General features: G+C 28.1%; 1 protein-coding gene across 3 annotated transcripts in view; it reads right to left on the bottom strand.

The window, feature by feature from the left end:
* Positions 1-27,947, bottom strand: part of LOC107453499 (zinc finger homeobox protein 3) — a 186,721-nt gene that overhangs the window by 90,318 nt on the left and 68,456 nt on the right. Inside the window, exon 2 of one of the 3 annotated variants that reach the window (XM_071179455.1) lies at positions 27,576-27,695. The gene's annotated coding sequence lies outside the window, so the exon portion shown is untranslated. Of the gene's footprint in view, positions 1-327; positions 11,235-11,306; positions 11,892-27,575; positions 27,696-27,947 lie in introns of those variants that run through there. The other 2 variants (XM_016070372.3, XM_016070362.4) reach the window with 2 other exon arrangements.

Below are 27,947 nucleotides of genomic sequence, written 5' to 3'. Positions count from 1 at the left end.
GGATTGAATTAGTTATAAATTTTTTAACATTGCTTAAGATTTTTCGGGTGCCTACTAATAGTTTCCAGTAGAACATCGAACAATGTATCGCAACTTATGATTTTTGGATCTCATTGGCGAGAAAGATTGTTAAGATAAGTATATTTTTAAAGTCCAAACTCAAGTGAAAAAGAAACTTGAATGCGGGGGTGTGAGAAAATTTCGCTAATGCTACTGTTCTATTTCACAGAACACGTGAGGGAAAAACGAACGAAAAATTCTCAAACAGGATTCGAATTAATCCGTGTGGAAAGAAGAAGAAAAGAAAAATCAAAGAAATCCACAAACCTGATTTTGTATGAAGATTTTCACAATGAGGCATAGTTCAGCAAAACTACGCCAACTGAGTCGTTTATAGGAACAGATCCAATTTTTGTTTGAAATACAGGAACTCTAGAGTTGATGATATAATTCTATAAGCACATATATATGTATATATATAATATTCTTCTTTAGTAATAATTCGACGATGGACAACAACAACTTGGTAAAAAAATCTTGATAGTTCAACACAGTTTTGCTAAGTTATGACGGCACAGATTTTAGTATCAAAAAAAGGAAAACACACACACACTTGATTGATAGGAATTAAGTCCGCTAACACGCACGGATGCGCTTGTAGGAGCGCAAACGGCGCGCGGAGTTGTTTAGGAACTGTTCCGAACTAGCGGCTTTCCGCCGGTCGAATGAGGGCCTAACGATTTAGGCGCTCTTGTCGAAGGTGGCGCTCATGGCGCAAGGGTGACTCTTTGCATGCGAACACATAGTGCCGCTCAAGAATTAAGCATATATACGTGCACGTAGTGATTTTTCGCTGGTGCGGGGGCGCAGAGGGGCTTCTTCCTTGATGTCGGGGGTGGCGCTCGGTTCGGGGGACCGAGGCATCTCGAGTTGGAATCGGCACGGCAGCGTAAGCCCGACTGTGAGGGGGGTCTTGTACTGTTCTGCATGTGAAGCTATGCAATTAATTTCTGAGATTGCGTCGTCTCGTTCGGGGGGCGCTTTTTTGCATCTGCGCAAAACGGCCCCTGCTTTTTATTGGTTCGCAATTATTCCGAACAGAAGCAGGAATGAAGGGGGGGGGATAGTTGGAAAGAAAGGGAAAGAGAGAGTGAAAGTATTAAAATAAAAAAAAATTCAGGAAAAAAAGGGGTTTGACATTTACCGCATGGGGGCGATATTGTGCAAGGTGAGTTTTACTCACTTGATGCCCGGACGCGCGCCGATTTGGATCCCTTTTCCCGTTTCCGGTTTTGCAGGTTCTTCTTTTCTAGCGATTTGATCACTATTAAATATTAATAAACACACTATTTAAATAATTAATGAATTTAGTCTACAACTATTATTTTAGTTATTTTTGACAAAAATAATGTGATTTAAACGGGGCAGTTTTTTACAATTTAATTGCTGAATCGCTGTTACAAATAAGAGAAGATAACTTCTATTTTAATAACACCATCCTCAATTATGATATTTTATTATAACGTTAAAACTGCAAACTAGGAAAATTCCAGAATACACATTTAATAGCCATACGAAAGAACGTAAATACAAGTCGATGAAATACAGAATCAATGCATCGCATATTTTGTTTTATCTTTTTACATGATTTTCATTACTTCATTGTATATCCATTTACATTTATCATTGTTGCGTTTTTACTTAGATTACACGATTCACTTAAAAGTAACGCTGCAAGTATTGAAAATTCAACAAGAGTATACTTATAAGGGAAATAACGAAATATTTTTATAATAAAGCTATTAGTTTTATCTTAAACCATCATATGAAAATAGAATATCTTACAATTATGTGCGTTCGAAAACAAACTATCAAATAAAAAAAATAAGGTATGCTTTATTAAAAATTTGTATTTTTATAACGATTTCATACAATTTATATCGATTTACACAAAATAAAGTATTAATAAATATTTTTCTTACTTAGTTAAATTTTTAAAAACAAGATTATATTTTCGAAAGACTTTAGTAACTAGTATACTAATATTCGTTATTTTAAATTTGTTCAAATATTAAACAACATTTTATCAATAAAAACTGCTACGACTCGTATAATTACTAAGGAAAACATTCAACTTAACGTTATTAAAACTACTTTTAAATGATCTTTACATCAAAGTTGCTAAAAATTTCTAAGCGAAAATTTAAAAAAAAAAAAAGAAAAAAGAATAACTAGCACACTCAATATTCGCAACTACCAGAGCGAAAAAAAATTGAACATAATATTATGGAGCAGTAATCTTAACATAAAAGTTAAGATAAAAGAAACAAAAACATTAAAATTGTGTGCGCAATCGAATAAAATGCTTGATAAAACTAAAAAAAAAAAAAAAGTTTGGGCGCATTTATTAACATAACAGTTTAAATTGAACTAAAAAATTTATAAAGATAATCTCATTGGTTCATTGAAACTAACAAATATGTAACAGTAGTTTAAAATTTAATAGAAATAAATAAATCTCACAAACGGAAAAAGTACTGATAATTAAAGCACACATTTACGCAACAAACACATTTACATGACAAAAAATAATATGAAAGATGCACTTTTTCTTAGCCTTTTTAACTTAACCTTTGTAAGAAAGGGAGATTAGAGTTACAATGTTCAAAGTAATAAGTTTATTCTATATTGTGAAAATTTATAAACAATCGAAAAATACTTTGAATTTACATAGATAAATAGCGATAGATTTAGGTGAATTACACAAAAACTTAAACTTAAATTGGTAAAAACAACTGCAAAAATCCTTATGATCTCGTAAGGATTTTACGAAAACAGCTAAGGTGTTTGTAAAATATGTTTGGTTCTTGAACTATTTGCTTTCAATTTCAGCAAAACATTTCCGCACCGTGTCCAAAAAGTCTAATAAAATTACCGTTCTTTATGGCAATGAAATTTCTGGCTTAAAAAAACAATAATGGTATTAAATACAAAGATATATAGTCAGACGTAATTATAAAAAATTATAGTCAGACGTATCATTTGAAAAATTTTCCTTTCATATGGTAACCGTTTACTGGGAATTCTGGTTTTGAAAATTATAGTTCTTATTAACACACAATTAGTAAAAAATACAAAATGAAAAGTAAATTTAACCGAGTTTTCCATGCTATGCACTTAAGTATCATGATAAAATTACCAAATTTTATCACAGTATTTTGAAACCATATTTTATTATTAACTTTAGCAAATTCGAAGCGCTTCGGTAAAAATTACCGATTTTTCTGGTGCTCCCATTGAGTCAGAAACAAGGTAAATTTTACCATATTCTGGTAGTTTTGACCAAAAAATATTCTTAAAAATATATAACTTTAATAGTTTATAACATTTTAAACCTCGGTATTCATAAACAAACAATAGCTTTAAAATGTTATAATATTGTAGACTGTAAATTGCTATTGTATATTGTATGTCATCGTAAATTGCTGATTTGCAATTTTTATATGATGTAGATTTTCACTACACGTTAGACGAATTTGGACAGGACAAAAGTTATAAACTGATACAGAATATAGCGTTGTTTAATAAGAAAATAAAACTTTAAAATAATGGCTTTTAGAGTTAAACGTTTTTACAAGTCTAGGAACGGCAGTTACATAACACATTCAAGCTCATTAAATCTTGACTTTCACTCATTTTTTTTAACGTAATTGTTTTTTATTTCTATTTTTTAGAGCTAAAAGGAATATATAAAAAAAGTTTAAGCTATTATGACAATTTAAATATGAAAATAAATAACAAAAACGGAACTAAGTATTTTGATATGATGCGTCATTTTATTACCGAGAACGATAATTAGAATTTGACATAATGCTCAAATAATGTAATTTTAGTATCCGTCTAGACGTTTTTATCAAGGGAATAAAATACATAACACAGACAGTGATTATAGCAGAATTACCAAATCAAGTCCATTAACCCGTCTGTACTACTTAATATCTATAACACGTGATAAAATATGAGCTGATAAATTAAAATTATAATTATTTGATTAAATTCTAGAACTCGCATTGGGGAAGAAAAAAAATTCATAAATTTAAACTAGTCATCAGTTCTGTGGCAACTCCGCGGAAATTGTGATAATTTCGGATAACTCATCTGAAATTCTACGTAGAAAATGATCTTACTAAGATTAATCATAAAAATAATTAATCGATTTTTTAAATGGATAGGAGTTATTAGTAATTCTGATCTAGTAGAGAAGCATTGGTTAATTTAAGTTATACACTTTGAGACCTTAATTAAGAATTCCCCATATGTTTAGAAAAATAGTACAAAATGAAAACAATATTCACGAATGCGTGTGAATATTTTTTTGTATTTTCTATTTTATTTACGATTTCCCCATACGTTAAAAAAAAATCGTTCTAACTCGCGGTCAAATTAAATTATGTCTTCGTTTAAGTTCATGATATTATGTGCATATTTTTTAATATATTCATATCGTTAAAATTCTAACATATTGCGTGTCATACTTAAGCAAGCTATGTTCAAGGAAAACTATTTTAACTGTGTTAAAGCAGTCAAGCATTGGAAATCATATCTTTAATATGTATTAGCTTGATTTTTTTCATAAATTATCTTTATGCACCTTGCAAATAACCAACAAAATGAGTTCTAGCATTATCAACATTGAGTTCTAGCAGTTATCAAGTTAAAACCGTCATAAGAAAAAAAAATATTTATTGTATCATTTACTAATTTCTTGTAATTCTCATATGAAAGTCTTTTAAATCAAAACACTTAACGAAGGAAAATAAACAAAGAAGCATTAAAACAAGTTAACAGTTATACCAGTCGTTTACAAGTTACTGTTTTAAAACTATGGGTAAAAAAGTATCCCTTTTCGATGAATAAATTTATCATAATGTTTTAAAATCAAAATTCTGTGCTTGCATTATCCGTGAACAACTAAAGTAAACTAAGTGAAACAAGTAAAATGTATTATTTTATACAAAAAAAAAAAAAGGATAATCACGATTATAACACTAAAAGAAAATACATGTGTGCATAACATAAAAGTGATATAAGCAAACGGCTATATGATTATATTCTAATACAAAACAATAGTTTGTAATCTCAAAGTATGTTTATAACTGCATGCACCGCGTTAAGGAGTTGGGTTGTGTAAAACAGTTTTATTCCAAATGTAATGGCAAGTGCAAAATATAAAAATAATATGTTCAACATCCAACCCGAATTACGAATTTATTTTGTTCGTATAATTTTCTAGCATAGAATTCCTATTTCCTCGGATTATGAAGGGGAAAAATGTTTCTTTTGTTAATACATGTTGTCTGTATGTTTACATTCGCTGAAAAATCTCTTCGACTTTAAATCATAATATCAGTATCTTAAACTACAAAATCGAGTTAATTTGCTGAAACCTACGTGATAAATTCAGGTATGTTTTCGTTCAGCTTAAACCATATTATTATGTAATGAAGCTCAATGAGGATTAGTTGGTACGATAATATGGTTCAACTAATACCGTGTTAATGGGCAGCAAATTCACACAAATGTATTAGTTTAATCATTGCTTCAAGGTGGTCTAAATTTTTAACAGCGTACACTAGCAAGTAAAATGCAAACAATGGCAAACTAAAGCAATTAGATTTTAGACCGAAAATCGCCCGAAGTTCATTATGATGATCAGCATCCTATTTTTGAAATCGTCAAGATTTCACAAATATACCTTATTTGACGGAAATTTTTTCAATTCATTGTTTGGGGCTTTCTAGAAAAAATTTGTGTGTGTGCTTAACTAAATACACGCCATAATTAATTTTTCAAAATTTATTTATTTGGTCTTGTCATGGACACATAGCCAATGAAAACGGGCAAAACGAGAGTCTTCAAAAGCGGGCGGAAATCAGAATTTCATGTCACATGGGGGCGAAACATGATATAGAAATTAATTAAAAAAATTAGCAACTAATATTTTTAGAGTGCCTTAAACTGTTTAAACGTAACAATATAAAGTATCAAAATTAAAAATACTCCAACGCCAAAAGCTTAACAATACAAATAACCATACTAAACAAGGAGTGACAAATACTAGGCGACTAGAAAAATTTCTTTAGCGGTTAACTTTTTTAATATATTATTCTACTTCTTATTATTTATTATAAACAGGAGAATTCATTAGAAAAAATTGAGCACTTATATTTGCCGTAAACTTGAAACACTTGATAGAGCGTATTTTAATACTAAAACTCAAAGGCAATGGTAATGTACATATATATTTAATGTTTGTACTAAAGATAACATTATTAATTAACCTACTGTTTTAGTATTGATCTCATAGTTCGTTTTATTAAATGATAGAATTTACAATTTAAAAGATTTGTTTGTAAGAGTTTTGTTGAATTTAATTTTTTAATTTAATGCTTAACTCCGTTATTGTGAAAAGACATATATATGATTTTTATTCCCAGTTCATTTTATTTTTCAAACAAGAATTTAACAAAATAAAATTCAGAGAAAGATTAAATGGAGCAAATTTAATATTCTTCTGAATTTCCAGTAAATTTTTGACGATTTTACTATTTTAAACTCAAATAAAAGCCGGTTAAAAAATAATATTCACATTGAAAGGGAATAAAATCATTTAACGTTATCTGCACCGTTTCTTTCTGACAACTTACTTTAATTACATTACGAGACTAAAAAAAATCACGTGACTTAAAACGCATAAAGAGCGCTAATCCAACGAAACTTTACACGCTTCGAAATAATAGAAAATGGTTTTTGCAAAATTTTAAGATAGGTTATACAAAATTAAAATTGTAATTCCCTCATAGGGAGGCCTTTATCAAACAACTATGGGACCCACTACCCTATGTATTCTCTGGGTGCCTTTCGCCCTTTTTCTATCAGGCTTTATTTGTTATACATTTTTATAAGCTTACCTAATACCATTAAGTTGGATGCAGTACAGACGATTCCAGTTTTTGCACCATTAAGCCCAAGGAAATTAAATTTCCAAAATATAGCATTGATAATGTGTTTCACGGTTTCTTTTTACATGTATCAGATTCGATTGAATACAAAATTTATTTCTTCAGTACTTAATCTACTTTTATTTAGTAATTCAAAATGTTAATAAAATTCGCAATTCTCGATCGAATGTGTTTACATGATTACTAACCAAATACTATTTGTATCAAAATCGTAAAGCTTAATTCCAAAAATTTCTAACAACAATTGTTGAGTAATAAAAGTTTTTCTTGAAAAAACGGTAGATGTTTTAGTTAAAAACTTCTTCGCTCACATCATAATTTTTTTTTTTATTCCTTCCTTACAATTTTGTAAAACACATACAACTGACAGCAATCTGCAAGAGTAGCTATTTAGAATTACAACAAAAAAATAGCCAATTATGCAGTATTTTACTGCGAATGATAAGATTTAATAAAATGACGCATTAAGCTAAATGATAAAATGAAATTATTGTTACTTACTTAGATATGAAGGTATTGGAAAGAATTCCTTAGTATTACGTAAACATCATTATTAAGAAAAGATTAAAGCTTACGCTACGCATTCCATTAATAACATAAACGTAAGATTCTAACGACCAATCACATTTCGCAGGTGCAAACACGAAAAAAAAAATTTATATATATCAATGAGAAACTTTTATGCATATCATATAATTTTATTTTTTTCACTACTTTTTGTGGTTCCTGAATCATTCTCGGTATCTTAATGATCAAAATAATACTATTTGATACCCTATATCCATTCTATTTTTGGTAGAAAAAAAAATAAAACGGTTATTTTTCCAAATGGAATGCTGAGGTACGATTTCCGAAATTGCAAATGATCAAACAAGTTGTTGGGGAAACTAATTTCGCAACAATTTAGATTAATAATATATCATATAATTATTTTATACTCTTGTTTTTTTCTTCTTCTCGTATTAGAAGAAAATAACATATATGAACAGAATCATTTCTTCATATCATCGCTACTTCCTTTATTTTTTTTATTCGGGAATGTTGCAAAACAATTACGAACGCAATAGTTTGCGTTATTCGATGAATAAATTGGTTATGGAATATGATATCTTTTTTATTGCTCGTTGCTAGACAGCTAACTTTGCTTAATAATAATAAAAAATACATTATTAAATTTTCTTTTCTTTTTTGGTTTTAATTATAGAGTTATGTAAACTGATAGAACATTTAACTTCATATGGCAATGTCACAACCGACATGCAATTATTAACTTAAATAATATTAGAAAGGACAACGACTAAATGCTTTTAAATATTCCCAATAGCTTCGATTTATCTAGATTAAATAACAATTATTACTTATGATATAAATAATGGTAAAAGTTTGGCTCATGAAAATTGGAAGCCTTTATTTTCGAATTTTAAATTATTTTCGTATTTTTGATTTTTACTTTTAATTTAACACATACGAAACGGAAACTACTCAAAAAAAATAACAAACACTTAAATGCTTTTCATTACGTAGCAAACGCTTAAAATAACAATGAATAAATGCTCTTTTTACATGCATCATTACCATAGAAAAGTTTTAAATAATTAAAAATCTTATAGTCGTTGCTTTATCTAACACAACAAAATATCCACTTGTTTGCAACAATCAAGACAAAAAAATCCAGATATATTCCAAGAGGCCTTACTTAGCAATGATGTAAAATAAATATAAAATTATTTTTTTCAGAAATATAAAAAATAACGTTATTTAAACGTATCTAGCGTGTTTTCAGATGTGTTTTTTATTGACAATTAAGATTAAATAAAATATTTTTTAAATCACATATAAGTAGTAAAGTAAAAAATACATAATTATTCAGTTTTCTTTAAATCATATGAATAGATTCAGAGTTTGGGAAATAATTTTTTCATTCCTATTCCGTTTTCGATCATTATTTATTCAATGTACAAATACTATTTGTTAATTTAAGCTTTCAATCCGAATAATATTAGTATTAGTTAGCGTTATCAAGAATAATTTTAAAAAATAGTCGAAACATCCTCAGGTAAGAACTTTTTAAAACATACTGTCTCACAGCGACTATAACCATAAATAAAAATCTGTGATTAATCAATACTTTGCATTATAATAATAAAATAAGGGAAATAATTATGGTGTTTTTTTAAAAAAAAATTTAAACAATGATACCCTGCAGATTTAAATGTTTGATGAACTGTGTTACGCAGGAATATTTTGGATTAAAAAAAAAAAAAACCTTAACATCAACAGTTTTTATACAAAAGCATAGTTTAAAATTTAACGGATCAAGTAATAGATTTTAAACTAACACAGGAAATAATAATAGTCTATTTTAGATCTTAAAGCAAAAAACATTTATTTTCTTACATTATTAAAAATGTAAGCTAATTTATAAGGTTTCAAAAAATTGCAAAAAGGATATGGGAAAAATTTATAACCGAGAATTCAATGCAGAGATGGAAAAAAAAACAATGACGATAGCAATTGATAAAACTAAAACAAATAACAATTATTATAATTAATATTATTAGTGTGTAAACATACCATTAATTATGATGGATTGAAATAAGCTGCTTAGTGCAATAAAGTGTTACCCTACATTTATCAATTTCATAAATTTAGACATGTTTTTCTAGAACAATCATTAAATATTAACTACGTTACTAAAATGATAACTTTTATCTTTTTTAATATCAGCTATAAAATTTTCGAGTGAACATATTTTTAATCATTTTAAATTTTTCCTTCGAGAATAATATTTTTAAGTTAATACTTTATTAAGAAAATAAAGAGTTTATTTAATTTATGTTTCTTTCATTTATTATTCAACCTATCGTAAAGAAATTATCAATTTTAAAGCAAATTAACAACGATTTATAATTAATATTTTGTTTTGAAATGTTTTTTAATTAATTTGTTTGAAAATAAAAAAAAAAACTACTCATTTCAAACTTTAAAAATGTGGGAAGAAACGCGTTAAAAGGGGCTACCACTATTGAATTCTAAAATAAAGATGTACTTTTTATTGTTACATAATCCGCATGCACAAATAACATTACAGCAAAATTTAAATTTATCCTTTATTAGTATGTGAATGAATTAAGAAAAAAAAGTGCTTTTTCATTATGTAGGAAAAAAGCTTCTCCTAACATTAAACGACGCTTTCTTTAAACAGCGCTTTTTCTAATTCGCAGACGAAATAATTGTCAATTTTCGTCAAATCGGCTTCAAGACTACAGTTGTGCATATTTTATAACAAGTGCACAACTAATGCAGTTTACGTTGCAAGCGGGATTCCATATTTACTTTCAAATTCATCGTGCAATGTGCCGCCCTCTTGAAACCATAAAAAATAAATATTAAAAAAATTTAAAAAAAACTTAATAAGTGCATTAAAAACTATGCTAATGCTGTTACATACATGTTAAAGCAAATAGAATAAGAATGAATGTATTTATTTTTATCGCTATTTACGTGCATGTCCAGTACACTGTCGGTCATACGGATTTTTTTCATATATTTTTTTTTATCAACAAGTTTTCACTAAACTTAAAACATATCGAATACATTAAAAATGAGTATGCGTGTATTACTATTTAATTTGCAATCCTATAATTTACCGTCAAAAACAAAGAGGAAAAAAAAAGCCATTTTTAAAACAATTTCTGCTCTGTATTAAAAATTTAAAATCAACAAAAAATAACTGAATAAACAAACAAATAATTTTTTGAAAATAATTTGGGAAAAAAATTTTTTACAAAAGTTTTTTCGTCTTCTTTTTCAATAAATAAAAATTGTAAGGTAAGAACCTAAACACCAAAGTTCGTGACAGTTTAAAATTATAAACAAATAAATAAAAATAATAAATTGCGAATAAAACACAAAAGTTAAGCTTAATACAATTGAAAATGTATAAGAAATTAATTCGTTTTTCGTTTAAAACGTTTATTTAATAATTTGATCGGAAGTTACAGTTGCACCTGTTGAAACTTTGCTGCAGCGTAATAATTGAAAATAATAGTAAATTTTTTTATATATCAAGGTAAAATAAGAATAAAATAAGATTCTTTTTTAAAGTAATTTCTTTTAACGGCGAGGGGGAAAGAAATTACAAGTTGAATGTTGGTAAAATTGTTTAAAGTACCTAAATTCTAGCGCAAATTAATTCATTCATTACCTTAATAAATGTTATAAAGTTTTAAATTTATTTTTTTTAATAACGTTTAGAAAAATAACAGAAACATTCTAACTCACCAGATCAACGGCAGGAAAAATAGTTTCAGACGCAAACATTTAGGAAACTCCATAGGTAAGAATAATACATAGCGTCAACAATCCTTTTTTTTCTTTCAAAATAAGTAACAATAAGCACAATTTTCGATTATTCGAAGAGGCAGTATGATTATAAATCCATTATATCTTCAAAAAATCGTATGTTTCAACAAAAATTATATCAACGAATTCGACAGCAATGAATCACTAAACAATTTTAAGCAGACGATATTTTCTAAACAAAAAGAAGTTTTTTGTTTATTTTAGGAATGTTGCCAGTTTCAAAAAGTTGTAACAATAAATTAAGAGTGCTTCGATTAAAACCAGTCAGCTCGTTCCACAGCGGCGAGGTGCAGCGTCCAATAATCCGTTCGCACCTTTTTTCGAGGAGCGCGCCTTAGCCATTGTTGTTGATAAGCCGGCGCCCGATTAGCAAGCGGCGCACCGAATGTAAGGTGCGCTTCTTTTCCTATTCGAGTCAGTTATGACAAACTGACACCTACGCGGAATGTGGACTAGGACCGCCATCTATTGTCTACAGTAAGAGACCAAAGCTTGCGCATGTCCATTACATGCAGACAAGGCGGTAAGTAGTGGGGTGGCGGCGGGGGAGTAGGTGATTGACTTGGCGCTGAATTACAGCCGCCACATTAAAATCGTAAATCACCCAACAGAACAATTTTATAACTCCAGTTTTAGCGATAACTGCATCGTAAGAGAATGGCTAAAATTCATTCTGTTTTGATTCTGAAGAAACTCAATTTGATTTAAAGCAAGTTCAAGTTCTGATTTTTTTATTAAAGATGTGGTACGAATATTTGTTTAGGTGTTTAATAAAATCTTTTGATGAATAAAACCACTTCCAATTATTTAATGAATAATACCTTATATAGATACATTCATTTATATTAACTTAAAACGCGTCAAACTGAAGTAAAATTTAAGTAATTTCAAATTTTGCTGAAAAAGAATAATTATTTTCTACAAAATCGGGTTTTTTTCTTCTTCTTTTCTTTTTTTTTTTAAAAAAGAAGAAGAGACCGGGACAATAAACAATATCTGCTATTTTTCAAACACAAGAATCAAGCAAAACAATCTTAAGAGTACAGTATTTAATTTTAAAAAATAAATAAATGTGGTAAGCTTTAAAACTATTTTTCTAGTTAATTATAAAACATAATAGTCCATTAATTGCTTAAAAAATGAATATTGGCTAATATTTTGTCTAAGCTTTTTATAATTTTTAAACTTTTCGAGATAACGTAGTTATAATCTGTAAATAAATATTCAAAACAAAATAAATGTGAAAACTTCACAAAAAACATAGTTACGTGAACATAAATCAATTGGCTAACCGTGTGAATCCTAAACAGCTCCACATTAAATATGTAACATCTCTAAAACATAACACCTTTACTAAACATATACAGAAAAAAACATTTCTACTAAAACCAAGAGAATTGCGCGGTCACTTTCAATAATTTAATCTAAAATGCGGAGGAAAAAAACGAACAATGAAAAAATACACAGATCATTTAATAAACAAGAAAATAAGCTGAATGAAACAAAATTGCTTACGAAATTAAAATTATGGAAAGTAAAATTTCGAGGCATTATTACTTTGATTATAGGTAAACAAAACACGCTTAGAATTTCAACAGTTTTAAGGTATGTTTAATGAAATTCACTTAAGATAGATTTAATTTATAACTACCAAAATTCACAGGCATATACCGAAAAAAAAAGTAAAATGACCGCACCCACATCATGAAGCTGACCCCCTTTGAGGTAAGGGGAGCACCAAAACGTTCTTTCTATTTTTCCATAATTTTTCTATTCTTTGGTATTTATTGGTGGCAAAACGCCCGAAGAGAATAGACACGCTTGTCGACATAAGCAGTCCTTTCAAAATTCCCTTCCCAGGCCCAGGTGTTGCCAAAAAAATAAAAAGAAATAAATGAAGAAAAGACAACAAGGAGAGAAGTTGGACAGGAACAAACGCTATTCTTCAATGGCACAGCAGTAGCCCTTCCATATCAGGACCCGATGTACCATAGATACGCATCCGTCCTGGTAAACGAAGGTCAGCAGGTCATGGCTCTGAATTTTGGTGGATTGTCAAGAGCAAAAGGAAAATTTTTATCACAAGGGGTGCCCCAATGTTTACCCTTTCAGAAAATGAATGACCAACATCCATTTTCTATTTTTGTTGCAAGCTTCCCATCATTGCGAATTTCAAAGGGGATTTATATCCCACTGAAATAGTTTTACACCTTTAAGAAGAGAGTTATAAGCCATATAATTCAAGTTATAACGTTTTTCAAAGATGTAATTCTAGCGATAATTTGAAATGGTGTAATTTAAGTTAAAGTAATTAATATAGATGTAATTCGAAGGAAAACATAATTGTAATTTAGATTCTACTGATGTTTAAACTATTATGAAGTACAATAAACAAAGCTGTCATTCGGAAGTGTAATTACATTGAATAGATATACTTCTGAACAATAATTATATTCTAAAAAATAACAACTTAAGCGTAGAGATTATACTGCAAAGAGGTAATTCGGAATTATAATTTCATTCCAAAGACGTAATTCAGAGCTATAATTACATCACTAAGACGCAATTCCGAATTATAATTACTTTATAAAGATATAATTCAGGAAAGATCAAAAAGAAGTATTTAAGAATTAAAATTAGCTAACAAAGACATTAGAAAGATGCAACTCAAAGTAAACTCTTCTTAAAAACATTTTTCAAATTTATTTTTCCCAGATATTATTTTTAAGTCTGTTTCTTTTTAAAACGTTATAGGTTTTCCTTTTCTAAGATTATTATGTATTTATTTCTAATAAAATGCTGATAATCACTACATATCTCAGCAATATAGAACACAACAAATTTGAGTAGTATTTGTAAAAGAGGTGAAAAGTATTCGCGCTTTTCTACAAAGAAACCACGTGTCATTGTTTTCAAAGCCACAACAAACACAGAAGTACATTTTCTTTTTACTACTATCTTCTCGTTCTATCTATGAGCGAAAGAAAGAAAGGAAAAGAGTAAAAATAAAAGCAAGAGAGAGACAGAGTAACAGTCGAGTAAAAATAGCATGGTCACGTGATTGTATGAGATTGTGTTTGTAAGGATTTGACCGCTGTCCACTAACCGATATCGACTACAACGCTCTGTCTCTCATAGCTCTATTCTCTACTACCTACTAGTAACCTTGACCCAGAGAAAAAAAAAGTGAGGACTATTTTCTTCTTACTCTCTTCGCCAGATTCCATTCACAAGGCTGGTTGGATGGAACGAAAGAGGAAAAAAAAATAGGCAACAGATTTTTCCTACACTCTATTTCTAGTGGAACAATTCTTCTTCCTCCTTGTAGTAGTATTTTTCAAATTCGTTCTGGGAAGAATCGCTAATCCCCGTAAGAAAATTCTCACGTTCAGTGACTAAGTTAGAAGAAGTAATCAAAGCATCATTTAAAAATAAGTAAACAAACAGTCGAAAAACTAAATACATAATAGTTCACATAAAAACTAGAGTTGCGTGTTACTAAAGCAAATAATCGCGTTCCTTTTTCTTTTCTTTTGAGGATCGTCTGCATTTCTTTCTTTCTCTTTTTAGTATATCTTAATACTTTTTGTAAAAATTAATCTCATCTCATAAATATCAAAAAATATATTCACATTGCGAAAATTTAAATAATTGTCAATTCTGTAAATATTAAAAATCCCGACGACTATGCAACCATTTAATCCTTAGAACATATATCCAAAGAAAAAAAAAACTTCATTTTTCTTTTTTGAAATATTATTCATTTATGTTAAGTTTTCAAGAATGGTTCCAAAATAAAGTGTTTAAAAATTTTTAAGAACTAAACAAAGTAAATTTATTAAATAAGAATTCTAAACTAATCAATTTTAACACAATTAAAGTTGTAGAAAAATATGCACAAAAATAATTCTTTATAATTAGATGACAGTTTTGAGATAACGTATAGTTTCTACAAATGCGCATTTTTTTCTTTTCTTTCTTTTAATTTAAAACTTTAAAACATTTAAAATAAGTGTCTAAATCCTCCAATAGAGGGCACGAGGGTACCGTTTTTAAATTTTAAGTTTTGTAACAAGTACTTTAGAACAATATTCTACATGGAAATGCTTTAATTATCGTTTGATTGTATGGAAATTGTTTTCAAAGGTTCTCCCAAAGTTTCACTTCTGAATAATATAAATTTAGTCTTTTGCAAACGATTTTTTAAAAATTTACAAATGAGTGCTAAAAAAAATCAATACCCCGTGTTGTTTCATTCCACCAGATGACGCTACATACATTATGAGGGTGAAAGGATCGATATCCAGAGAATATACTTTTTAACGGCATAAAAAAACTCTGCGCATGCACACGTATGTGAAGAGGTGTGGAAAGGATGCCCGAAAGTAAAACCTCCATCTAAAGAGGATGAGAGGAAGATTCAAATGGAGAACTTCTCCCTGGACCCATCACATCACTGTAAAGTTTTGAAGTCATGCGCAGTAGACACATTTACAGGGTCGATTCCGAAGTGCGCTCAGTTACAGACCACGAACACCTGTTTGACGGAATTTAAGGGGGGAAAAACTTTTAAGGTTTATGCAAACAATAATTTTAATTTTTGGCACCGTTGTCGAAAGAGATTAAGAACAGTTAAAATGAACAATAATAATACAATATTCGAAACCATAAGTTTAAAGAAATATGATAAAATTTTATTCTAAAGGGTGCATTTCTGTCTCATTGTTCTGCAAAATTCGACAAATTTAGTAAGTTACATAAAAGATTTTTTTTTTTTTTGCATATAATAATAATGAATTATTTTATATCTTTGCACATTTTCGTTCTTATAAAGTCGCCTAACTCCATTCCGAGTTTAATAATGATATTTCGGCACATTTCTTACACGTTGATTCTAAAAGTAATGCAGAATTGTACAAAAGAAAATGATTTTATATATTTTTATTACCACATAATATAACACCTTTGAATTTTAAAGAAATAATTTTAAAAAAATAATGTAAGTATGAACATTGAGTTGTATTCTGAAAATCTTTGTCTGGTGGTGGGGTTAATCGTTTGACTTTGGGCAGCAACATTTTCCGTCTAAAAATGTTGAATATTTTCTTTTTTATGACAATACAGATTCGTTTAGGAAAAGCAATGAATTCTTCAAAATAAATTAAGTTATACTTAGTTATTAATGTATTTTTTATTATAAGTGCAAATTAAATTAATTTATGAAGTGGTATTCTTGCGATAAGCAAAATGATTCAAAACCGAACTCTTAAAACATAAAATAAATTTCTCAGAAATATATTTATAAATATTTATAAATTTATATATAAATATATAAATAAAAAAAATAATAATATCCATAGCAAAAAAAATTAAATACATGAAATGATTACATTTCCAATAGCAATTAAGATTAAGATTTTTTAAGCAATTGGAAACTGAAATAATAAGAGCACAATTATTTCTATTTTTATTTTTTCATTCAACAATTTTACTCTACATATTACGTATGGCATACAATAAGCAATTAAGATTATTTTAATCTTTTGGAAACTGAAATAATAAAAACCCAATTAGTTTAACTTGATTTTAAACGATGTAATTGAACAAAATTTGTCTTGATTGCAATAATAATAAATTAGAATCTACACTAGTTAAAAATTTATTTTTTTTAAAAATATAACTAACTACGTAACACAAATGGAACTGTACAGATAACGATTATTTTCTTTATTCCAGTAAAAAAAGCACACAAAAGCTTCATTCCAAAAATAAAGGTAAATATTCGCAATAAAAAACACACAATTATTTGAAAGGAAACTAAAGATAAAAACTCTAGCTCACTAAATACATCCACATTTTCGTGAAAGACTTCACATTAAAAACAAAGAAAACGCATTTTATTAAGGTGAATTAGGATAAAGTCAGGCATGCAAATCGGTCACGGCTTCGACTCAGTGTTGTTTTTCGAGTATTGTCCAGACACGCCCAATACAAGAAGGTTGCCATTAAAAAAAAAAGCATATTTTCAAGCCAAAATATAACGCCAACGCATTCTTAATAAAAAAAAAAAATTTTGCTAAATTGAAATGCCTTTTTGGTAAATAGTTCTGAACAAAGGAATTTTGTTTTATTATTACATATTGCTATACTTGTAAAGAGCTTAATATTGTAATTAGATGATTCGTGGTAAAACAATGGCGAAAGAATATTTCCATACTTTATTTGGATATTTATTTTAAAATTAATAATAAAGTAAGCTACATTTTTAAATAAGGTTTAACCGTACACACTCCGAAAAATTGGCAAAGTGTAGAATCATAATTAGTGGAACCACAATACGGTGCAATCCATGTCTTAATTCAATTAAGTTGAACCAAAGTACTAGTAATCGAGTTTAAAAGGGATTATAGTATGGTTCCTTATAATCGGAAATCAATAGTTTTATTGGTCAAGATACTGATAATGGTAATTACTGTTGTTAGTATCTTGATATAACATTTCAAGATTCTGATAATGGTACTTCAATGTTCCGGCCTTGAATGGTATCGAAACGACCGTCAGGATATTTTAAACGTTATTCTGGCTCTATAAGTAATATTCTATTTAATCATACTACAGAACAAGGTTAACCCTCCTTTCATAAATTTTAACAAATGTTTACAAATTTTGAAACAACATATTACATTAAATATCATCATCAGTGCAGAGTTATTTAACTATATTGGTCTCGTTACTGATGATGGTACTAAGTATAGTACAGAAACGGGCGTCTACGTATTTCAACTGTATTATTTGGGCTTTGTACTCAATGTTTTACTTAATTATACTACAGCACAAAGTTAATCCTTCTTTCATAGATTAATTTTCTTAAATTTTTTTCAAGCTTTGAAACAATTGCTTTGTTAGTATAATACCACGTATCATTATCGGGGCAGAGTCATTTAACTGTACTGACTTCGATCATGATGATGGTAGATCTGAAAATAACCAGTCGCCACGTGGCGAGTAATAAAAAAAAGTGGCGACTTATATTAAATAAACAACCATTCACATATTTTTCTGTTTTTCTTTTTAAAAAATCGTTTAATGATAAAAGTACATCCATGCAGAAAGACTCAGGAAAACAGAATTTTAAATTTCATTAAAATTTCCCATGTCTCCACTCAAAATTTTAATCCGTCAAAATCCATCAATTTGTGGCGGAAAGATCCAAGTGGGAAAAGAGTCCTTTAACAATTTAAAGTTGTAATGCGTACATTAAAGTTATTTCGAAAACCGAAGTATTTTTAAATAAAAAAAAACTTTTCAATAGTCAGTATGTTTAACTAAACTTTGTCACATATTTATATTTTTTTATTGTTGATTTAACTTTTTATTTCCGTAAATTATTTCTAATATGAATTCTTTTAAAAAATATAATTTAATCCAAGCAAAAGTGACTAAAGTGACAGAAAGTGACTATTAAATAAAAATATATAAAATGTTAATTCAACATCAGTCGGTGACCTGTTTATATAGGTCACCAACATATTATGTTTGAGGAAAAAGTGGTAACTAAGTTATTCAACTCTACTGGCCACCAACTGAAAACTTAAAATTTTCAGGTCTAGATTATAGTACTTAGAATAGTACCGATACGACCACCTATATATCTATCCACATCCAAGCCCGTCTATGTTTCAGCGTAGGTCCTTCAGTTAATGAAAGCATTAAATTTAACTTATATCTAAAAGATTCGATCGAAAGAATATGAAAAATACTATATTTTTAATAAAAGAAAACGTGGTCAAAATAATGGAAACGTTCAGAAATTTAGTATAACAGTGCAAAAGCATCAACTCCACTCAAGAATCTTCTATTTCATTTCCCTCTTTCAATCGAAGGAAACGCTGTGTTTACATAAGTCTGATAATCTATCAGCCCTTTCCCCAGACGATATATAGGGGTCGGGGTGCATCGAACTGTCAGATGGGGTCTCCCCTGCACGTGCACTGAAGACTACTCATTGCTGAGACATGGTAACTATGTTAAAATTCATCCCCTACTCTGTAAGTGGGCTGCTATATCTTCTATCAAAGCTATTTCGCGCTTGGCGAAGAAAAGAAAAATAATAACAAAAACAGCATTTTTTTTCCCTTCACTACTTGTCTTGTTTTCCTTAGAATGGAATGCATCTTATTTCTTTTGAAAACTTGATTTATATTTGGGATGGAATGGCACAGAAATGGCAAATACCATTTCAGTTGTTAAACGAGGACTTTCCCACCATAAAATGGACAATAATGGTCATTTCGGTTACAATGGCGGCTGATATTTACATTCTATAGTCATTTTCTGGCAACATATGAAATCCATGTAATTCGGTACATTATACACTTAGAGAGTCACGACAATTCGAGATGGAGACTACTTCGAAAACTCGAATTATCGATAACATAAAATTTAATAAATATTAAATAAATTTTTAAAACAAGGCGGTTTTCAATAATTAAAAACATGGTAATTTTTAAATTTCAGTTAAAAAATATATATTCAAAGAAAATTTACTTTTATTAGAGGATTAAGATACATTTACTGCATTACACCAAAGTAATTAGATTACTGTCTCAGATTAATTGTACTTTAAAATAATTGACTAATGTTTTTTGTTTAAACATACTGATCATTTTTCGAGCAGCAAGATCGAGCCATTGTCGAAATAGCATATTTGTCGGCTGGAATTGCTTCGAATTGTTGCTCCACGTATCACTTTGCAGATTCCAGAGCAGCTAGATCCTCGCTGTGACTCATTCGTTGCATGGAATCTGCCGAATTCTACTCTACACTAACCTCTTGTATTGCCGGAGCATCGGTTATTTCGACAATGGCAGCATCTACCACATCATACCGACGTTTTCGTAACCTGTAAATTTGTTCATCAGGCTAAACAGAGGCAAATCGTAGTTCAACAATGACGTAATCGCTAAGCGTAATTTCGTTTTTCAACATACTGTCGTAGTAATCGTCGTAAAATCAGTCGTAGTTATTTCACGCGTTTGCATGAGTTGGTCATTATTTGGAATTAAGACTGATTTTTTTCACTAGCTAGGATTTATGGGAAGCTCGAACATTCGAGACTCTAGTGTAGATTTTTTTCTTTTTTTTTGTGCGATTTACATTTTACGTTTTATTAAAGATTTGTAGATGTCCGGTTAAATGTTGAATTCAATAAAAAAAATAATAATGATAGTTAGCGAGCGAAAAAAAAGCATCCAGAAAAAATAGAATTGAACTTTGCCACATTTACTAAATTTTATCACCTATTACATCAGTCCCGTGTTTTATGATTAATTTAACCAAACTCAATACATAAGCACCATAGTTGTTGCACCGTAAACATTACCAAGCTTTTTGGTGTTCCCATAGAGCCAGAAACAAGGTAAATTTAACCATATTCTGGTAATTTTGACCAAACCTTTTTTTAGTGCAGTAAAAACTGTGAAAATCTTAAACGCATTACTAGATGTATCACTCTTACATTAAGTAAAATATAATATGAGAGATTGCGGAAATTTTAATTTTGACAAAATTCAATCATATAAAATCAACTTATTAGCAAAAAATCAAAACTTAGGCGGGTAAAAGAGATAAAAAAAATATTTTAGATAAAATTATTATCAGAGAAATAAAATTTATTTTCACCGGCGGTAATAATCTGCATTCAATTAATTTTAAAATTTATTATTTCATCAGAAAAATAATTTTTTTTCCACAGTTGCTAAACTCTGTTTCCTGAAATCTAAAAATAAGGAAATTGCTGTAAAAGGAATAAGATTTTAGTTGAATAAATCCATAATCTAAGTAAAAATAAAATAGAATGTGCAGAGAAAAAAGTGGGTTATGTTTCTAGATCAGAAAAAAAAGAAGATGAAATGTATTAGAAAAATTTCTAATCAGCTCATCAAATAAAAAGATTGAATACCTCATCAGGACATGTAATAGTTAACTATACTCATTTTTTTTCAATAAATTTTTAACTATAAAAAGTAAGTTACATTTCTTTTAAATAACAGATCACAAAATTATACAATTCGTACATTGTTTCGGTTATTTCAAAAAATTATGTTCGAATGTGCACGGAAATTTATTTGTTAAAAATAATTTTTTCTTGTGATGATAAATTGATGATAATTGATTTTTTTAAAGCTGCAATAAAAAAATTTATTTGATTCATAACAGTCATAGAAGAAATTAAAAGTAAAGGTCTACTGATTACATACATTTTTACATTTAAAGTACATTTTTATTTTTATTCATTTTACAATTTTATACATTTTTATAGAATTAAGAACCCAAAGAAAGAAAGAATTGACTATTTAAAATTTATTTTAAGTCTAACTTTTCATACTTAATTCGAAGATCTATGCAACCTTAGATTCTTATGATAATTGCACGTGATTTAAAACAATTTTTGATTCTAGGTCATATTCCAATTTAGCTCTTCCATTTAAAAAAGGAAATTATTAATAATAATTAATTGTTTTGTATCAAATTTTATCAAGTTAAATAAAAATCGGAACTACCAATTTTCTAGGTAAAAAAATATTTATTCAAAAAAATAATAATTCAAGTTATAAAACCTGACTTTAAAAAACAATTACATTTAAGAATATAATCAATGAAAAAATTATCTTTTTTATAATAAATACATAGAAAACAATTGATTTCTCATTGGACAAATATGCCCAGCTGTTCTATTTATGTAAATAATAAATTATATTTTTCTATTGGTTTTTACACAAAAGGCAATTGATTTATCAATGAAAAATATTATAAGCCTGATTTATTTGCATTTCATACATAATTAATGCTGTATTTTACTTAATACTAATAACATAAAACAAATAGAGTGAAATTTTCATTGATCAAAATTCATAGCTTTCCTATTTCAATTCAATAAATAATTTAAAAAAAATAAAACACGAATGTATGATTTAGTATTGAATAAATAAATAATTCATTTTGCATTCAATAAGTAATTAACCTATAATTTAACTTGACTATTGTGAATAAAAAAAAGGAACAAATGAGTTTTCAATGTATAAAAATTCAAAGCTGCTCCTTTTTCACTATAAAGGAAATTTTTTTTAACGTATAAAACGCGAACAATTGATTCATCAGTAATAAAAATTGTAAGCTATTCATTCAATAAATTATTAATGATTTTTTTAATTTGATTCTCGCAACATAAAGAACAAAATATTAAGCATTGAATAAACACGTTATCGATTTCAATTTTAAGGAATTTTAATTTAAGGAGTATATAATTCTTTAATTAAGGAATTATATTTTTATACAAAACATTAGCAGTAAAGCTCTCAATAAAAAATTTTATACGCTGTTCCGTATTTATTCAGTGAGTCATTAACTATTTGACTTGATTCTTCTAACATACAACAAGAACAACAGATTTATCATTGAATACAATTTTGTAGCTGCTCTACTAGTATTCAGTGAATAATTTTTATATTTTACTAGATTCTTCTAACATAAACAAGAACAGTAAATTTATAAATGATTTCAAACTTGTAGCTGCCTTATTTATATTCAGCGAATCAATAATTATATTACATAATTTTTCTGATATAAAACAAGAATAATATATTTATAATTGAATACAAATGTGCAGCTGTTCTATTAGCATTCACTGAATCATTAATTATTTTACTGGATTTTTCAAATAAAAAAACAAGATTAGTAGATTTATAATATAATTCATATTTGTAGCTGTAATATTTGTAATCAATGAATCATCAATTATTTTACTTGTTTTTTTGTTAATGTAAAACAAGAACACAAGATTTATTAGTAAATTCAAATTTGTAGCTGTTTTAATTTATTTCAGTGAATTATTTTGCTTATTTTTTATCGTATAGAACAAGAACAATGATATAAGAACAAGAATAATGATTCAACGCAAATTTATCGCTTTTCTATTTGTATTCAAAAAACAGTTATTTTGCTTGATACTTAGAAAATCAACAAATTTATAGCAGATCTATGTATTTTCGGTAAATCTTATTTATTTTACTAGATTCTTAGAAAATAAAACAAGAACATCCAGTTCATTTAACACATACTTATTTTAATTTCATCAATCAACAGAATTTTTCGACTCTTCGATTCGTGTTCAGTTTCATTATTTACATACAATAGAATATTTGTATATAATAGAACGAGAACAATCGTGTTTTCAATAAATACAAATTTATAGCTCTTCTATTTGCATTAAAATCACAATTTGTCAAAAACTACTCTCGTTGAAAATTCGAGCTATTTTTATGCACATAATACCACCCCAAATAGAAACACTCCAAATCTTGTTACAGCAATGATGGATTACGCATTCTCATTCCCAGTTTTAACAACAGAAGCTCCCGCGATGGTGAAAAAGCAATGTCTGGAAAACAGTTTTCAAAAACGTTTTCGCATTTTCACCCCCCAGTACCTTCTTGTATCCCCCCTCCTAAACACTTTTTCCTCTGGAAGATGTCAACTCCAGATAACATCTCCTCTGCTCACAAAAATGAACACACGAACCAAAGAAGCAAGACAAAATCTCATGTTACTTCTTCTACGGACCAAGAAGCCGTAGCAAGATTCATCGCCAATCAGTTCTGCTTATTCCTCCTCAACCACAACTTTGGCCCACTCTCTGCTTGAGATTATGACACGTAAAATGGAGTTTTGGAAGGAACCGAAGACGAAATGTCGCGTGTTCATAATTAGTAAACGTGCCGAGAATTGTAATTTAAAAAACGAGCATGATTTGGCAAATGGTTTACTAATGTGGGCAATAAACTGGCAGTCAAATTGAACTTAATCGGAAAATGAGATAATTTAAGTATTTCATAGTTTGATTTATTTAACATTAAGGATTATTTCGAACCAAACATGGTTTAATTATGTGTGTCCCACGGTCATGTTGAAGCAATTTAGCGTTAAACACCTGATTGACTGCGATTAAATATAGCTCTACAAGAGGGAAATCTTTAATACGGATAGCTAAACACACAGTACAAATCACAAGGTTAATTGTTTCATACTAAGAAGTTCGCTTTTTGAGGAAGAAAAAAAAAGATTTTAATTTAATAAATTGACAAAAAATGGATGATTATTACTTCCTTAAAAAAGTGGATAATTAAAAATATTATTCAAGAAAGTAATAATATTCAAGAAAATTTGACAAAAGTCAAGAAATAGTGACGCAATTATATTAGAAAATGAGATGAGTCTTTTGTAGCATGGGAAATTGATCAGTCCCACATTGATAAGTTCTATTAATATTTAAACATATTGTCCAGCGATATAAAAAATCTTTTTCCAAGATCAAATGCTTTGTCCCTATCTAGCCGTCAAAATGTAAAATTCTCATTTTTGGGTCTCTGGCCCTTACCCAAAAAAAAAAACTATTTTAATATATATATNATATATATATATATATATATATATATATATATATATATATATATATATATATATATATATATATATATATATATATATATATATATATATATATATATATATTTCACCGAAAACTGTCATAATAGTCAAGGACATTAACTACTATGATCCTTTAATTTAGAATGGTATTTAAAATATATTTTCTTTTCAATGCAGCTTAATTGGATATTGCGCTAAGAATTTCAATCAATCAATCTACGCAATTGTCCTTATACGTTTCAAGGATTAAGTTAATTACAAAAATCTAATGATAACTTTTTATTTTCCTTTGCTTTTTCTTTTAATATTGTTTTTCAAACGTATGAAAACTTTTATATTGCTATTAAATCGAAATAATTATAAATTTAAGGAGAAAGAGAAAAAAATTAATTCCTAAAGCAAAATAATTATGCACTTACAGAAAATGAGAAGAAATAGTCATCACCGTGAAATAAGCAATTTTAATATTAATATTCAAGCATTATGCATTCAATAAAAGAAACTCATGAAAAATATTTTAAAACATATATTACATTTAATATAACGTCACCAAACCATCAATGAAAATAATTAATATTTTTTTGAGCCAGAGGCAAAGTTTCCAACACTAAGCTTCGAATTTATTTTTATTATTACTATTATTATCTCATAATTAATGTTTATCGAAATAGCGATAGCAATTCTTTGACGCTTTTGTGTTATTTATTTACTTTTTTTAAAAAAANTATTTTTTTGAGCCAGAGGCAAAGTTTCCAACACTAAGCTTCGAATTTATTTTTATTATTACTATTATTATCTCATAAGAAATGTTTATCGAAATAGCGATAGCAATTTTTTGACGCTTTTGTGCTATTTATTTACTTTTTTAAAAAAAAAAAAAGATAATTCCGTTATCATAAAGATTATAATTTGGAGCGAGGAAGAAAATGAGTTGTTCTAATAATGAAGAAACTGTTGTTTACTTCATTGTGCAAAATGGCGATAAATAAAACGACCTTACAAATCTTAATCATTATGGCAGTAAATTTACTTTTAATCGCTTCATAAACAACTCAACGCAGCAATCAGAAATTAAAAAAAAATATTTAAAAAAATAATGCAAGAAATGCGGAAATTAAGATGCTGATAGCCAATTAAAAAATACGGTATGACCATAAATACAAAAAATGAGCCGAAAATTGTTTACATTATTGACCTTTTATCTTTCGCAATAACTTTCGCAACAATTATTTCTACCCAAGGATAGAAAATGATTACATAAAGGATTTTTTTTAAAAATAATTATTATTTTGATGGCATTTAAGAAATATCCTCAAAATTATAATTAAATTCTAATGTCTCTAATCTCTGATAATCAGTTTCTAAAATAATTCTTAATCGTACAGAACGAATTAAAAAAAAATTAGCTATGTAAAATTAAGATTGTTTTTCAAACAAACTATTCTTTTCACTACAAAAAATAAATTAAAATATAAATTTATTAAATTGTTATTAGTTTTTCTAATCACTCGCAAGGAAAAGTAATTTCAAGAACTTCCATATTATAAGCGCTCAGAAAAAGAATTTTTTATTTTATTTCGAAAACCCCTGGAACGAATATTCAGGCATAGAAATGTATACTCTGGACTGTATATACAAGCAAGGAAATGAATTCTATAGATTAAATAAAAATATATTCCTGGTATAAAAATATATTATTGGATTGAATGTCCAAGCATAGAAATGTATTCTTCGGATTGAATGTCCAGGCATAGAAATGGTTTCACTGGATTGAATGTCCAGGAATAGAGTTGTATTCAATAGATTGGATGTCCAGACATAGAGTTGTTTTCAATAGATTAAATGTCCAGGCATAGAAATGAATTTAATATGAATGTCCAAGTACAGAAATGTATTCTCTGGATTGAATGTCCAAGTATGAAATATTTTCTGTGGATTAAATGTCCAGGTATAAAAATATATTCTCTGAACTAAATGTCCAGGCATATAACTATATTCTCTGATTTGAAGACCAGCCATAGACTTGACTTTAAATGATATGGGTGCTGAAATAACTGATCAATAGCAGATAGTTCAGAAACATACGTTCGTGAACATGCGAGATGGCATCCAAAAGTGCTAAATCTTCCAAGAGAGTGAAACTATTTCCCTACAGTTTTAAATTCTATAGTAATTAAATGTATTAAATTACTCTAAAATAAATTAAAAATTTTTTTTATTGTTTTTCGATTCAAGAAAAGCATTTTGTTAAAAAGTTTCTTTTTTCTAAAATGATTTTTTTTATTTATTTGGTACTAATATTGGAATTAAAAAAAAGAGTCTTAAACTTTTCTTTTGCAACATTTATTAGAAAACACATTAATTTGAACTAAATACTAAAAGTATAAAAACAAAATAAACAAACAATCTGGCTAATATTAATAACCTATGCATTCCTTTAACAATTCCCATTATGAATTCCCCAAAAAGTCGGTTTTTTAATCAAGATAACAGCACTCCTAATTTAGTTTTTCAATCACGACTCTGCACAATTAAAGATGATTAGACTTTTTAGCATTATTACCTTTCAATATTTACATGAGGAAATATCGTTAACTCTAACGCTTGCCAAATCGAATTTAGAGACATAAGTGTAGTTGGTCTTTTTTTTTTATATACTTTTAAAATAAAAAAGCTACTAAAATAAAATAAAATTTACTTTACCGGCCAAGACGAAATAATCATAACTGATGTTTCGTGCGTCTTTTTCCCGTTACCATGGTTACGGTCCTCGAAGCTTCAATCACGATTCGCCGGTAAATGTGTCTTTCCAACCATAATGACCTGTAAAAAAATAATTGAATCTAGTTAAGAGTGCAAATGGATTCGAAATTCAGAAACACATAATACAGTGTAGTGTTATTGTTTAAAGTATGATTAATTTCTTTATTATTTTCTTCATTTAAAGATGTAAGAAAATCTTTATAAAAAGTGTGATATGATTTGTTTAGTAATAAAAAATGACTTTCCAAATGTTATCATTTATATGACTTTATAAATAATTAGTAAAAGTAATTATTAAACATTGAGTATAAA

Source organism: Parasteatoda tepidariorum, chromosome 4 (assembly GCF_043381705.1).
Source record: "Parasteatoda tepidariorum isolate YZ-2023 chromosome 4, CAS_Ptep_4.0, whole genome shotgun sequence".
Classification (NCBI taxonomy): Eukaryota; Metazoa; Arthropoda; class Arachnida; order Araneae; family Theridiidae; genus Parasteatoda; species Parasteatoda tepidariorum.
Note: the sequence above shows the minus strand (reverse complement) of the source record. Positions and strands in the feature narration are given on the sequence as shown.